Source organism: Triticum urartu, unplaced genomic scaffold (assembly GCF_056163025.1).
Source record: "Triticum urartu cultivar PI428250 unplaced genomic scaffold, HENAU_Tu73 scaffold2, whole genome shotgun sequence".
In the NCBI taxonomy this organism is placed as follows: domain Eukaryota; kingdom Viridiplantae; phylum Streptophyta; class Magnoliopsida; order Poales; family Poaceae; genus Triticum; species Triticum urartu.
In genome coordinates this window covers 16,141,005-16,157,515 of record NW_028260368.1, presented here as the reverse complement: position 1 = coordinate 16,157,515, position 16,511 = coordinate 16,141,005, and the positions used below count along the sequence as shown (strand labels likewise).

Below are 16,511 nucleotides of genomic sequence, written 5' to 3'. Positions count from 1 at the left end.
CTCGTTCCAAGTTCGAAGTACCTTTTGGCCAAAGAAAAACCCGCTTCCTGACACGATTGCCTCTTTATCTTTATATAGATAGATTCTATGGGGTTATTACTTAGTAAGTCTATTTTGTACAAGAGCCCCTCCTATCTGATAGAAAAGGGTCCCATGATCCCGAGCCGATCTTACCTTGGCTCGCAAACCCCAAGTTTGTCTATGAAGAGCTAATCTAATTGTATTTTTTTCTAGAATGGATTTCTTATGTGGAATACTAATGGATAGGGCTTCGTTGCTAAGTGCTACAAGATCTAGTGCACTGGAACTCGTGGTTATGGACCCGAATCCTTTAGTATGGAACATTGTCTTTTCCAAGTAAAAACCCCTAGTATATGAAAGAATGAAAAGGTGCTTTCGTTCTTGTGGAATAAGAAGCCCTCGTACCTTAATGAAAGGAAAATCGTAATTTTTCGTTAGGTATTTGACCAAATAGGATCGTCCAGTTCCTACAGAACCTATCACTAAAATACCCGATAGGGCTAAGCGGAACGAAAAGGGTTTTCCATGAGATGGTAAATGAAAACGATTAGTCCCACACGAGGTTTGGGAATAAGTGATTGTCTGATAATGAGCAAGGAATATACGTCTTTCTGCTAAAGAGGATCTATTAAACTCATAATTCATTAGATCCTTGTTATCAATGCCAACTAGGTATCATAAGTAAATGGATCCCGGTTGTTCAATCCTTTGATAACCAAGGTCATTCTTTGCTAAAGAGAAATGATCACTATGAGTCAGACTCAATAGAATTGGATCCATTCCAAATAGCGAGAATTAGGATTCTTGATCCCTCTCAATCTCTCTTTCAATTCGAGGATCCAGAGAGGTGTTTTCATAGTCATCTCCGAATATTTGCCATCTCGGAATATTTTCGATTTCATTTTTCTATGATATGTCTTTCTATATGAAAATTGGTTATTTACGATGTACGATGATCCCTGTTAAGCATCCATGGCTGAATGGTTAAAGCGCCCAACTCATAATTGGTAAATTTGCGGGTTCAATTCCTGCTGGATGCACACGAACGGGAACATTCCATAAGTCTATTGGAACTGGCTCTCTATCCATGGAATCTCATCCATCATCCATACATAACGAATTGGTATGGTATATTCATACCATAACATAAGAACAATAAGAACTCGAATTCTTATCGATACTGGAACTCAGAGCATAGGAGGGAAAGTCGATTTATGGATGGAATCAAATACGCAGTATTTACAGAAAAAAGTCTTCGTTTATTGGGAAAGAATCAATATACTTTTAATGTCGAATCGGGATTCACTAAGACAGAAATAAAGCATTGGGTCGAACTCTTCTTTGGTGTTAAGGTGGTAGCTGTGAATAGCCATCGACTACCTGGAAAAGGTAGAAGAATAGGACCTATTCTGGGCCATACAATGCATTACAGACGTATGATCATTACCCTTCAACCGGGTTATTCTATTCCACTTCTAGATAGAGAAAAAAACTAAAGGAGAATACTTAATAATACGGCGAAACATTTATACAAAACACCTATCCCGAGCACACGCAAGGGAACCGTAGACAGGCAAGTGAAATCCAATCCACAAATAATTTGATCCATGGACGGCACCGTTGTGGTAAAGGTCGTAATTCCAGAGGAATCATTACCGCAAGGCATAGAGGGGGAGGTCATAAGCGCCTATACCGTAAAATAGATTTTCGACGGAATCAAAAAGACATATCTGGTAGAATCGTAACCATAGAATACGACCCTAATCGAAATGCATACATTTGTCTCATACACTATGGGGATGGTGAGAAGAGATATATTTTACATCCCAGAGGGGCTATAATTGGAGATACTATTGTTTCTGGTACAAAAGTTCCTATATCAATGGGAAATGCCCTACCTTTGAGTGCGGTTTGAACTATTGATTTACGTAATTGGAAGTAACCAATTAGGTTTACGACGAAACCTAGAAATCGATCACTGATCCAATTTGACTACCTCTACGGGATAGACCTCAACAGAAAACTGTTGAGTAACGGCAGCAAGTGATTGAGTTCAGTAGTTCCTCATAGAAAATTATTGGCTCTAGAGATATGGTAATATGGAGAAGACAAAATTGTTTGAAGCACGCACAGAACCGGAAGCGCCCCTTGTTTCAAAGAGAGGAGGACGGGTTATTCACATTTAATTTGATGGTCAGAGGCAAATTGAAAGCTAAGCAGTGGTAATTAAGACCCCCGGGGGAAAATAGGGATGTCTCCTACGTTACCCATAATATGTGGAAGTATCGACGTAATTTCATAGAGTCATTCGATCTGAATGCTACATGAAGAACATAAGCCAGATGACGGAACGCAGAGACCTAGGATGTAGAAGATCATAACATGAGCGATTCGGCAGATTTGGATTCCTTTCCTATATATCCACTCATGTGGTACTTCATCATATGATTCATATAAGATCCATCTGTCTAGAGATCGTCATATACATCTAGAAAGCCGTATGCTTTGGAAGAAGCTTGTACAGTTTGGGAAGGGGTTTTTTGAGAGAAAAGAAGAATCTACTTCAACCGATATGCCCTTAGGCACGGCCATGCATAACATAGAAATCACACGTGGAAGGGGTGGGCAATTAGCTAGAGCAGCAGGTGCTGTAGCGAAACTCATTGCAAAAGAGGGTAAATCGGCCACTTTAAGATTACCATCTGGGGAGGTCCGTTTAGTATCCCAAAACTGCTTAGCAACAGTCGGACAAGTGGGTAATGTTGGGGTGAACCAAAAAAGTTTGGGTAGAGCCGGATCTAAGTGTTGGCTAGGTAAACGCCCCGTAGTAAGAGGGGTAGTTATGAACCCTGTGGACCACCCCCATGGGGGCGGTGAAGGGAAAGCTCCCATTGGTAGAAAAAAACCCACAACCCCTTGGGGTTATCCTGCGCTTGGAAGAAGAACTAGGAAAAGGAAAAAATATAGCGATAGTTTTATTCTTCGTCGCCGTAAGTAAATACGTAACTAGGAATATGGAAAATTGCATTTTTGGAATTTGCAATAATGCGATGGGCGAACGACGGGAATTGAACCCGCGCATGGTGGATTCACAATCCACTGCCTTGATCCACTTGGCTACATCCGCCCCTTATCCAGCTAAAGGATTTTTTTCTTTTTTCCATTGATCATTATTCTATTTATTCTGACCTCCGTACTTCGATCGAGATATTGGACATAGAATGCCACTCTTTAAAAAGGAAAAAAGGAGTAATCAGCTGTGACACGAAAAAAAACGAATCCTTTTGTAGCTCATCATTTATTGGCAAAGATAGAAAAGGTCAATATGAAGGAGGAGAAAGAAACAATAGTAACGTGGTCCCGGGCATCTAGCATTCTACCCACAATGGTTGGCCATACAATCGCGATTCATAATGGAAAGGAACATATACCTATTTACATAACAAATCCTATGGTAGGTCGCAAATTGGGGGAATTCGTGCCTACTCGGCATTTCACGAGTTATGAAAATGCAAGAAAGGATACTAAATCTCGTCGTTAACTGAATTCTGAATAGAAAGATTAAGAAGAAAAAAAGATTCAAAATAAAGACAGAAATACCCAATATCTTGCTAGAACAAGATATTGGGTATTTCTGTCTTCAAAAATTCTTATATGTTAGCAGAAAAACCTTATCCATTAATAGATGGAACTTCAACAGCAGCTAAGTCTAGAGGGAAGTTGTGAGCATTACGTTCGTGCATTACTTCCATACCAAGGTTAGCACGGTTGATGATATCAGCCCAAGTATTAATAACGCGACCTTGACTATCAACTACAGATTGGTTGAAATTGAAACCATTTAGGTTGAAAGCCATAGTACTAATACCTAAAGCAGTGAACCAGATTCCTACTACAGGCCAAGCAGCCAAGAAGAAGTGTAAAGAACGAGAGTTGTTGAAACTAGCATATTGGAAGATTAATCGGCCAAAATAACCATGAGCAGCCACAATATTATAAGTTTCTTCCTCTTGACCAAATTTGTAACCCTCATTAGCGGATTCATTTTCAGTAGTTTCCCTGATCAAACTAGAGGTTACCAAGGAACCATGCATAGCACTGAATAGGGAACCGCCGAATACACCAGCTACACCTAACATGTGGAATGGATGCATAAGGATGTTGTGCTCTGCCTGGAATACAATCATAAAGTTGAAAGTACCAGAGATTCCTAAAGGCATACCATCAGAAAAGCTTCCTTGACCAATAGGGTAAATCAAGAAAACAGCAGTAGCAGCTGCAACAGGAGCTGAATATGCAACAGCAATCCAAGGACGCATACCCAGACGGAAACTAAGTTCCCACTCACGACCCATATAACAAGCTACACCAAGTAAGAAGTGTAGAACAATTAGCTCATAAGGACCACCATTGTATAACCACTCATCAACAGATGCAGCTTCCCAAATTGGGTAAAAGTGCAATCCGATCGCCGCAGAAGTAGGGATAATAGCACCAGAGATAATATTGTTTCCATAAAGTAAAGAACCAGAAACAGGCTCACGAATACCATCAATATCTACTGGAGGGGCAGCGATGAAGGCGATAATAAATACAGAAGTTGCGGTCAATAAGGTAGGGATCATCAAAACACCGAACCATCCGATGTAAAGACGATTTTCAGTGCTAGTTATCCAGTTGCAGAAGCGACCCCACAGGCTTGTACTTTCGCGTCTCTCTAAAATTGCAGTCATGGTAAGATCTTGGTTTATTCAAATTGCAAGGACTCCCAAGCACACGTATTAACTAGAATATAGATAATAGAAGGCTTGTTATTTAACAGTATAACATAGACTATATACCAATGTCAACCAAGTCAGCCCAAAGATTAGCTATCCATATAACTAAATTAACCAAACCAATAATTTTGTATTTGTAAATGAAGTGAGTCAAAGTGAAAAACTTTGATGGGTCTTTTCTATATGGGTTGCCCGGGACTCGAACCCGGAACTAGTCGGATGGAGTAGATAATTCTTCCTTGTTACAATAGAGAAAAATCCCTCCCCAAATCGTGCTTGCATTTTTCATTGCACACGACTTTCCCTATGTAGAAATAGCCAATTTCTATTCCAAAGAGGAAGTTCTACTAATTTTTTTAATTAGTAAGTTGATTCACCTACTCTTTATTATAATAAAAAGAACATTTCAGAATGAAAAATAGAAAAGTTTTTTCTTGATCATTTATCAACCCTTTCCTGTTTCTTAATTTCGTCTAATGATTAATTAAGAGGGTTGACCAGGTCATTGATACGTATAATATCCAAATACCAAATACGCTCAGTGTGTGATCCACAGAAAGAAAAAAGAGTTGTTTTGGTGAACATCAAAGAAAAAACTTGCTCTTCTTCCATAAAAAATTCTTCTAAAAATGCCGAACCCAATCGTTGCATAAAAGTTCGTACCGTGCTTTTATGTTTACGAGCTAAAGTTCTAGCACATGAAAGTCGAAGTATATACTTTAGTCGATACAAAGTCCGTTTTTTCGAAGATCCACTATGATAATGAAAAAGATTTCTACATATCCGACCAAATCGATCAAGAATATCCCAATCTGATAAATCTGTCCAAATGGGTTTACTAATAGGATGCCCCGATCCAGTACAAAATTGAGCTTTTGATAAGTATCCTATGAGGAGAGTAGCGGGGACTATGGTATCGAATTTTTTCATTCGAGTATCTATTAGAAATGAATTCTCCAGCATTTGATTCCTTACTAACAAAGAACTTTTTTGTACACTTGAAAGGTACCCCATAAAATCGAAGCAAGAGTTTGCTAATTGGTTTATATGGATTCTTCGCGGCTGAGTCCAAAAACAGAAATAATATTGCCAGAAATTGATAAGGTAGCATTTCCATTTCTTCTTCAAAAAAAAAGTGCCTTTTGATGCAAGAATTGCCTTTCCTTGATATCGAACATAATGCATAAGAGGATCCATAAAGAACCATAGGGTTTTCCGAGAAAAACCAGGGTACATTATCCCAAAATGTTCCATCTTCCTAGAAAAGTGGATTCGTTCCAGAAAAGTTCCAGAAGATGCTAATGGTAAGCAAGAAGATTGTTTACGAAGAAACAACAAAAAAAATTCATATTCTGATACATAAGAGTTATATAGGAATTGAAATAGTCTTTTATTTTCTTTTTGAAAAAAAAAAATGGATTTCATTGAAGTAATAAAACTATTCCAATTCGAATAATAGTTGAGAAAGAATCGCAATAAATGCAAAGATGGAACATCTTGGATACGGTATTGAAGGAGTTGAACCAGGATTTCCAAATGGATAGGATAGGGTATTTCTATATGTGATAGATAATCCAAATGCAAAAATTTGTCTTCTAAAAAGGGAAATATTGAATGAATAGAGCGTAAATTCTGAAACTTTGGTATTTCTTTTTCTTTCAGACAAAAAAATTCCCGTAGCGAGAATGGGATTTCCACAACGATCGCAAACCCTTCAGATAGAATCTGAGAATAAAACTCAGAATAAAAATAATTTTTGTAATCCAATAATCGATCTTGGTTAGGATGATTAACCGAGTTATCCAAAAAATTCTGCTGATACATTCGAATAATTAAACGTTTCACAAGTAGTGAACTAAATTTCTTGTTATTACAACTAACAACTATTTCCACAGGTTCAGAACCATTTAATCCATAATGGTGGGCAAATGCATAAATATATTCCTGAAAGAGAAGTGGGTAGACAAAGTATTGTTGACGAGATTTATGTTTTTCTGAATACCCTTCGAATTTTTCCATTTGTATTTCTACTTGAATCAGAGAGAAGAAGCATTTCTCGGTTTATCGAATGATGATACATAGTGCAATATGGTCAGAACAGGGTGTTGCATTTTTAATACAAACCCTGGAAAGAAAGGGAGTCTAATCCACAGATCTTTTTCTGCTCCTTTTCTACCCAATTAGTTTATGTTTGTTCTAATTAAAAAAAAAGAACAGAACAAGTTTTTTATTTTTGCAGGCCAATCGCTCTTTTGACTTTGGAATACAGCCTCTTTATCAATATACTGCTTCTTTTACACATTCAATCCATAACATCCCTTATTCAATCCATAATCAAGAATAATTAGGATTTCTAAAAAAAAAAAGAAAAAATAAAGGGTCCACTCATAGGAAAACCCAACCTTTCCCCGCATCCGGCACTAATCTATTTTTAACGTCTAATTAGAGCGGGGAATCATTCCAATTAGGAAGTTCAGCTCGTTGCTTTTTATTTTACCAGAATTGGAGCCAGGCTCTATCCATTTATTCATTAGACCCAGAAAATCGTAATTTTGGATTCCATTCAAAAAAGATTGATTTTATTACGACATGCTATTTTTTCCATTCATTACCTTTGAGGATCAGTCGTGGTCTTCTAGACTCTACCAAGAGTCTGGACGAATTTGTTGTTTCATCCAAATGTGTAAAAGATCATAGTCGCACTTAAAAGCCGAGTACTCTACCATTGAGTTAGCAACCCAGATAAAAAAAGGATCTTAGATACGATCGAAATCCAAAAATCAATGGAATTACACCGCGCGCTTCTGTCAAAACATTGAACTAGCAAGACATCAAAAGATTTTTTTTATCGACCATGAAAAACACTCAAATGCCAAAACGAACAGGTCCGGTGAAATTCCACTAAAGTAAAGTTAAAAAAAGAGCGACCCTAATCACGATGGCCAAATTCTCCTTATTTTTAGCGATTTTTATTAACAAAAAATATATATTATAAAAAATATATATTATATTGTATGAGAATACATGCAAGAGGAACACCCTTATCATTTGAGCGAAGTGTAGGCGGAAAAATTGAATATGGAGTGAGGATAAAGAGACCCATCTATCTACAAATTCTATTTGTTCAATAGACCTTTGTCAATGGAAATACAATGGTAAGAAAACAAATTAGATAGAAAAAGTAAATAAAATAGGGGCTTATGTTGGATTGGCACGATATAATATAAATCCAAATAGGATTAAAAAAGAGGTAAATTGTGTCTAAATAATTAGACAACTAGGAATACTAATAATCTTCTCCTATCCTATTTTTTGATTCATTTAGTTCTTCAATTAACTCAAAGTTCTTTCTTTTTCTTTAAAGAATTCTGCCTTCCTTAAAATATCATAAACAGTTCTTGTTGGTTGAGCACCCTTTTCAAGGAAATAGAGAATAGCTGGAACATTTAAACAAGTTTGATTCTTTATCGGATCATAAAAACCTACTTTTTGAAGATCTCTTCCTTCTCTTCGAGATCGAACATCAATTGCAACGATTCGATAGACAGCTTATTGGGATAGATGTAGATAAACAACGCCCCCCCCTAGAAACGTATATGAGGTTTTCTCCTCATACGGCTCGAGAAAATGATTCGAATTTCTGTCGATAATAATAGAAATTAGACTATGACGTGCATTAATTTCCTTACAGAAAAAACAAATTTCATTTATACTCATGACTCAAGTGGGCTAATTTTGCCTGACAAACTTCGAAGGCAAAATCCTTCCAAAATTTTTGAGTCGTCTTTAAACTCTTTTCTTTGTCTCATTTCGAACGAATTGACTTTTATTCCTTATTCTAATCCAACTCTGTTGTTGAGACAATTGAAAATTGTGTTTACTTGTTCTGGAATCCTTTATCTTTGATTTGTGAAATCCTTGGGTTTAGACATTACTTCGGGAATTCCTATTTTTTTCTTTCAAAAGAGTAGCAACATACCCTTTTTTCTTATTTCCTTCGATAAAGCATTTATCTCTTCTATAGAAATCTAATAAGAGGGATTGATTCTGATATACTTTTATTGGACTTTCTTCTTATTTTAACCTTTCGATTTATTTCTATATTAAGGATAGACTGACAAAGTTGGCCTAATTTATTAGTTTTCACTAACCCTAGATTCTTTCCCTTGATAAAAAAAATTCTGTCCTCTCGAGCTCCATCGTGTACTATGTTACTTAAACCCAGCGCAAATTTGGTTCGGAACGAATAGAACAGGCTATGTCGAGCCAAGAGCATTTTCATTACTATGGAAAATGATGGATAGCAAAATCCACAATCGATCATGTCCTTCAAGTCGCACGTTGCTTTCTACCACATCGTTTTAAACGAAGTTTTACCATAACAAACATTCCTCTTTTCATTGCAAAGTGGTATAGAGAATTGATCCAATATGGATGGAATCATGAATAGTCATTGGTTTAGTTTTTTTATACTAATTAAAACTTGCTATCTATGGAGCAATATGGATAAAAGAAAGTAAGTATTTATCCGGGAAGCCTCCGCCAAGATCCAATTTATTTAAACCCATATTAAAATTCTATCATATGAATGAAACATAGTTTGAAAAAGACGACTAAACAAGTTTGCTTAAAACTTATTTATTCTTAAATTTCCACCCTCAACGGATGGCTCGAGATGATCAATCTTGAAGTGAGAAAAGAAGGATTGACTCTTCCTCAATAAATAAACTATCAACCTCCAAAAAAGTTTAATTAATTTAATTACTAGAATTAGAATTCTAGTAGTAATATATTTTTTCAGTACCAAAAACAATTAACTATAATAACTAAATAAACTATTCCAATGAAAAGATTGAAAGTTTTTGGTAGTTATAGAATTCTCGTACTTCTTCAACTCGAATACCAAAAGGAAGAAAAAAATATGACTAAGTGATTTTATAGTAGAGGCATATCCTGAATGTGCTTGATAGATCCCATTTTTTCATGAAAATAAAGATAGTCAATTTGACTGGACTTAAGACTTTATTATGTTTTCTGAGAAAGAATAAGATATCATTATTCTCTTTAATAAACTTTTGTCTCGTACGGAATACTATATGATTTCACCGTTTGTTTCATCAGAAACAATCTGGGACGGAAGGATTCGAACCTCCGAGTAACGGGACCAAAACCCGCTGCCTTACCACTTGGCCACGCCCCATTTCGGGTTTTATGCGACACTAATAAACACTAGTATGTTTATTTGTTATTCGTCAATACCATTTCAATTACATAAAAAAGGAGGGATATTCTCTTGCTAGTATTCTACACATGCGGATAATATAGAATCAAAAAAATGCATTGATCATTACATGGAATTCTATTAAGATATTATATGAAAGTCGAATTTATTCCACTCTCATTTGAGAGTGCGAATACAAGGAGGTATTTTGTGTTTGGGAAAGTCCGAAGAAAAAAGATTTTGAATCTGCCTTTTCCTTCTTTCCCTTAAAAAAATAACTCAAGAAAAATCCAATTATTTACTCTACAAGAATGAAATGCTTGTTATGCCTAATATACTTAGTTTAACCTGTATCTGTTTTAATTCTGTTCTTTATCCTACTAGTTTTTTCTTTGCCAAATTACCCGAAGCTTATGCTATTTTCAATCCAATCGTGGATATTATGCCTGTTATACCTCTATTCTTTTTTCTATTAGCCTTTGTTTGGCAAGCTGCTGTAAGTTTTCGATGAAATCTTTAGTACTCTGTATGCCAAATTGAATGATGTGTTCATTCCAAAAAAATTTTAAAATGGGTAAAAGCCGAGAAGTTTTATATTTTTATATTATGAACCTTCGATTCTAAAATTTAAATTCTTCTACATTGAATGGGTAGCTACAGCAATAAATTTGGATCAGCCTTTCTACTCCCCTGCACCTAGGTTGAGCAGGTACCTAAAGGTACCTACACAATACCTAACCACCTAACCCTATTTTTGCTATTGATAAGAGTGCTTATTATAAAAGAATTCTTGCAATTTTTTTCAAGAATTCTTTTTTGCATTTTTAGGTATAAAAAAAAACCATCCTAGTGGATCCGTGTGGTAAGGAAAAACTGGTAATCTATTCCTTAAAAAAAAATCTTGGAGATTATGTAATGCTTACTCTCAAACTTTTTGTTTATACAGTAGTGATATTCTTTGTTTCACTCTTTATCTTTGGATTCTTATCTAATGACCCAGGACGGAATCCTGGACGCGAGGAGTAAAAATTCAGTTTTTTTTTTTCTTATTGGATTTGTTTCGTACATTTATCTATGAGAAAATCCGGGGGTCAGAATTCTTTCCAATTCGAAAGTCCCAAATGATCCAAGGGAGCGGAAAGAGAGGGATTCGAACCCTCGGTACAAAAAAATTGTACAACGGATTAGCAATCCGCCGCTTTAGTCCACTCAGCCATCTCTCCACGTTCCAAAGCGAAAGGTTTCCGTGATATGATATAGGCAAGAAATAAGAAATAACGGTTGCAAAAAACCCCTTTTTTTTCTTTCAAAAGTCTATAAAAATTATATTGCCAATTCCATTTTAATTATATTCTTTTTTCTTAATGTTAATAAAAAAAGAAGAAAATTCTTGTTTTTTCTTTCTAAAAATCGATATTGGCCGAGAGACAATCAAATAGATTTTCTCTTTAGCGGGCATTTCCATATAGGACTTGTTATAATTATAATAAAACAAGCAGGTTATATAAAAAAAACGCTTTTTTTGTCGATTATTTATCAAGAAAGCAAAAAGGGTTCTTATCAAATCCACCATAAAATTGGAAAGAAGCATAAAGTAAGTAGACCTGACTCCTTTAATGATGCCTCTATCCGCTATTCTGATATATAAATTCGATGTAGATGAAATTGTATAAGCGAATTTTTTTTATTTCCTTAGACTTAGACCGCGCAAGACAAGAATTTTTCGCTATTTACGATTTCATATTCTTGTTACTAGATGTTCTATAGGAATAAGAAGAAATCGCAACTCCTTTGCGCTACACATAAAATTGGATTTCGAAGGTCCATTTTTTTTTTTCAGAATCCTCTATTATTTTAGTTCTTCCACCCATGCAATAGAGAGGGAATGGGAAAAGAAGGGTTACTTTTATTTGCATTTTTCCCTTAAAAGATAGACTTTGAAATAGGAGTCTTGGAATAATGCTGAATTCAAAGGTTTATTTCTTTCTATAGTATAAGAAAAACAATTTATTTCTATTTCTATAGTATAGAGAAAAACAAATAAATAGTATAAGAAAAACAAATCGAATCAAATTCATGGATTTACCACGACCTCGGTTGTGACTGTGACTCCATAGATAAAAATGGGAAATTTCTCTCTTCGAGACCATTGAAAAAGGGCATTGAACGAGAAAGAAATCGTCCACAGATAATAAAACTATCATATGCCTTGGAAAGTGATATGAGGTGCTCGGAAATGGTTGAAGTAATTGAATAGGAGGATCACTATGACTATAGCCCTTGGTAGAATTCCTAAAGAAGAAAATGATCTATTTGATACTATGGATGACTGGTTACGAAGGGACCGTTTCGTTTTTGTAGGATGGTCTGGCCTATTGCTCTTTCCTTGTGCTTATTTCGCTTTAGGGGGTTGGTTTACAGGGACAACTTTTGTAACTTCTTGGTATACCCATGGATTGGCTAGTTCCTATTTGGAAGGTTGTAATTTCTTAACCGCAGCAGTTTCTACCCCTGCCAATAGTTTAGCACACTCTTTGTTGCTACTATGGGGGCCCGAAGCACAAGGAGATTTTACTCGTTGGTGTCAATTAGGCGGTCTATGGACTTTTGTAGCTCTCCACGGGGCTTTTGCACTAATAGGTTTCATGTTACGCCAATTTGAACTTGCTCGGTCTGTTCAATTGCGGCCTTATAATGCAATCTCATTCTCTGGTCCAATTGCTGTTTTTGTTTCTGTATTCCTTATTTATCCACTGGGGCAATCTGGTTGGTTCTTTGCGCCGAGTTTTGGCGTAGCAGCGATATTTCGATTCATCCTTTTCTTCCAAGGATTTCATAATTGGACGTTGAACCCATTTCATATGATGGGAGTTGCCGGAGTATTAGGTGCGGCTCTGCTATGCGCTATTCATGGAGCGACCGTAGAAAACACTCTATTTGAGGACGGTGATGGTGCAAATACCTTCCGTGCTTTTAACCCAACTCAAGCTGAAGAAACTTATTCAATGGTCACTGCTAACCGCTTTTGGTCCCAAATCTTTGGTGTTGCTTTTTCCAATAAACGTTGGTTACATTTCTTTATGCTATTTGTACCCGTCACCGGTTTATGGATGAGTGCTATTGGCGTAGTTGGCTTGGCTCTGAACTTACGTGCCTATGACTTTGTTTCCCAGGAAATCCGTGCAGCGGAAGATCCTGAATTTGAGACTTTCTACACCAAAAATATTCTTTTAAACGAGGGTATTCGTGCGTGGATGGCAGCTCAGGATCAGCCTCATGAAAATCTTATATTCCCTGAGGAGGTTCTACCACGTGGAAACGCTCTTTAATGGAACTTTCGTTTTAGCTGGTCGTGACCAAGAAACCACCGGCTTTGCTTGGTGGGCTGGGAATGCCAGACTTATCAATTTGTCCGGTAAACTGCTTGGAGCTCATGTAGCTCATGCCGGATTAATCGTATTCTGGGCCGGAGCAATGAACCTATTTGAAGTGGCCCATTTCGTACCAGAAAAGCCCATGTATGAACAAGGGTTGATTTTACTTCCACACTTAGCTACTCTAGGTTGGGGAGTAGGGCCAGGGGGGGAAGTTCTAGATACTTTTCCGTACTTTGTATCTGGCGTACTTCACCTAATTTCCTCCGCAGTCTTAGGCTTCGGTGGCATTTATCACGCGCTTCTGGGACCCGAGACTCTTGAGGAATCTTTTCCATTCTTTGGTTATGTCTGGAAAGATAGAAATAAAATGACTACAATTTTGGGTATTCACTTAATTTTGTTAGGTCTAGGTGCTTTTCTTCTAGTACTCAAGGCTCTTTATTTTGGCGGTGTATATGATACCTGGGCCCCTGGGGGGGGAGATGTAAGAAAAATTACCAATTTGACCCTTAGTCCCAGTGTTATATTTGGTTATTTACTAAAATCTCCTTTTGGTGGAGAAGGGTGGATTGTTAGTGTAGATGATTTAGAAGATATAATTGGTGGGCATGTATGGTTGGGTTTTATTTGTGTATTTGGCGGAATTTGGCATATTTTAACCAAACCCTTCGCATGGGCTCGCCGTGCATTTGTATGGTCTGGAGAAGCTTACTTGTCTTATAGTTTAGCTGCTTTATCTGTCTTTGGTTTTATCGCTTGTTGTTTTGTATGGTTCAATAATACAGCTTATCCGAGTGAGTTTTATGGACCCACCGGGCCAGAAGCTTCTCAAGCTCAAGCATTTACTTTTCTAGTTAGAGACCAGCGTCTTGGAGCTAATGTGGGATCCGCTCAAGGACCCACAGGTTTAGGTAAATATCTAATGCGTTCCCCAACTGGGGAGGTTATCTTTGGAGGGGAAACTATGCGTTTTTGGGACCTTCGTGCTCCATGGTTAGAACCTCTAAGGGGCCCCAACGGTTTGGACTTGAGTAGGTTGAAAAAAGACATACAACCTTGGCAAGAACGACGCTCAGCAGAATATATGACCCACGCTCCTTTAGGCTCTTTAAATTCCGTGGGTGGCGTAGCTACCGAGATCAATGCAGTTAATTATGTCTCTCCTAGAAGTTGGTTATCAACTTCTCATTTTGTTCTAGGATTCTTCTTTTTTGTGGGCCATTTATGGCATGCAGGAAGAGCCCGAGCTGCTGCAGCAGGTTTTGAAAAGGGAATCGATCGTGATTTGGAACCTGTTCTTTACATGAACCCTCTTAACTAAGATTTTCTTATTTATACCTGTTCTACTTTTTTTCTGTTCTGGCTCGGTTATTCCATCTAGCCGAGCCATTCATTCCTTTTTATGAAAGAAAGATAAGGGACAGAAAAAAAAAATAAATAAAAATGAAAGAAACAAACGTATTCAATAAGCAAAAGGAGAGAGAGGGATTCGAACCCTCGATAGTTCCTAGAACTATACCGGTTTTCAAGACCGGAGCTATCAACCACTCAGCCATCTCTCCACAGCCTAATCCTTATTTTACTCCTACAAATAGAACATAGCCATATAAAAAATAAAAAGATTTATTAGCCTCTAGAAAGATATCAGATACAAGTTCCTTTTCGATATATCTCTGTATACTGTATACACGGATACAGGATCCGCTATACCCGCTTGTGAAATAAAGAGTAAATAATCTCTTCTCACCCCCATATCCAAATAAAAAAGCGGTTTAAGTAATAAATTTGAATTAAAGAGAAGAATCAATGGATTCATGATTAAACCCCTCCTACTTCTTGTATTTTTTTACAATTTTGGTTTAAGTGAGGGATCAAATATGTAGTCAACTTTATTTGATGGTAGCTTGGAGGATTAGAAATATGACTATTGCTTTCCAATTAGCTGTTTTTGCATTAATTGCGACTTCCTCAGTCTTAGTAATTAGTGTACCCCTTGTATTTGCTTCTCCTGATGGTTGGTCAAATAATAAAAATGTTGTATTTTCCGGTACATCATTATGGATTGGACTAGTCTTTCTCGTAGCTATTCTGAATTCTCTCATTTCTTAAATGAAATTTGGTTAATATTTATTAACCCCATAAAAAAGAAATAATAAAGGCCATTTCTTCTAAAAAATTAGAATAGTGAGACGTATTAAAACGCAATTTGCGTTCCGAATTGCTAGCTCTTCTCTTTCAGTATTATGAAATTCCATTCCCATTAGAATATTCATTGACAGATAATAAAAAAAGGAAAACTCTAATATAATAGAAAATGAAATGAAACGGTCGACCCAGACATAGAAGGTCGACCCAGGCGGATATACGCTATAAAATATATACCGTAGCGAGCGTAGTTCAATGGTAAAATATCTCCTTGCCAAGGAGAAGATACGGGTTCGATTCCCGCCGCTCGCCCGCTTAATTTATCAAAGTACTATGATAAAAAGTTTAGTCTAGTTAACTGTTTAACTACTTATATTAAATTAAGTATTAATTAGGTGTTAGTCTAGTGCCGTATCCCTTACTATCTTACCCTTCCTTTGCATCCCACTCAAAAAAAGAGGGCGCTCCAGAGGCAGAAATAGAACTCGCCAACAGAGCTCCAAAAATTGGGTATTAACTGAGACAAACAACGGGCAAACTTTTTTTAAAGGGAAGGGAGAGGTAGACTGTCCCTTTCGTTTCATTTTTATTTTCTGCAGGGTAGGGAGAGGCCTTGCGCCTTCTTTTTTTGAAGGCAAGTGACTTCGCAAACTGCTCAATTTTGCCCTCTAGGGCCGGGAACTAATGAATAAAAAAGGGTTGGATACGCCCCTCTACCATACATATCTAGAGAAATAGAATAGTCCTTTTATACAGACTGCTAAGTGCGGAGACGGGAATCGAACCCGTGACCTCAAGGTTATGAGCCTCGTGAGCTACCAAACTGCTCTACTCCGCTCTGGAGTACCAGAAACTGGTGGACAAAAAAGGCTTGAATACAAGCCTCTAACATGTCTAGACAAATAGAATACTCCTTTTATACAGAATGGAGCGGGTAGCGGGAATCGAACCCGCATCGTTAGCTTGGAA

At 37.0% G+C, this 16,511-nt stretch overlaps 3 non-coding genes across 3 annotated transcripts; 1 reads left to right on the top strand and 2 right to left on the bottom strand.

Moving 5' to 3' along the window:
• Positions 1–11,155: 11,155 nt before the first annotated feature.
• On the bottom strand, positions 11,156–11,243 carry TRNAS-GCU (transfer RNA serine (anticodon GCU)). Its single transcript has one exon. It is a non-coding gene; the product is annotated as a tRNA-Ser (tRNA).
• Positions 11,244–14,871: 3,628 nt separating this feature from the next.
• TRNAS-UGA (transfer RNA serine (anticodon UGA)) lies at positions 14,872–14,959 on the bottom strand. The gene has a single exon. It is a non-coding gene; the product is annotated as a tRNA-Ser (tRNA).
• An 824-nt stretch (positions 14,960–15,783) lies between these two features.
• Positions 15,784–15,854, top strand: TRNAG-GCC (transfer RNA glycine (anticodon GCC)). The gene has a single exon. It is a non-coding gene; the product is annotated as a tRNA-Gly (tRNA).
• The last annotated feature ends 657 nt before the right edge of the window (positions 15,855–16,511 follow it).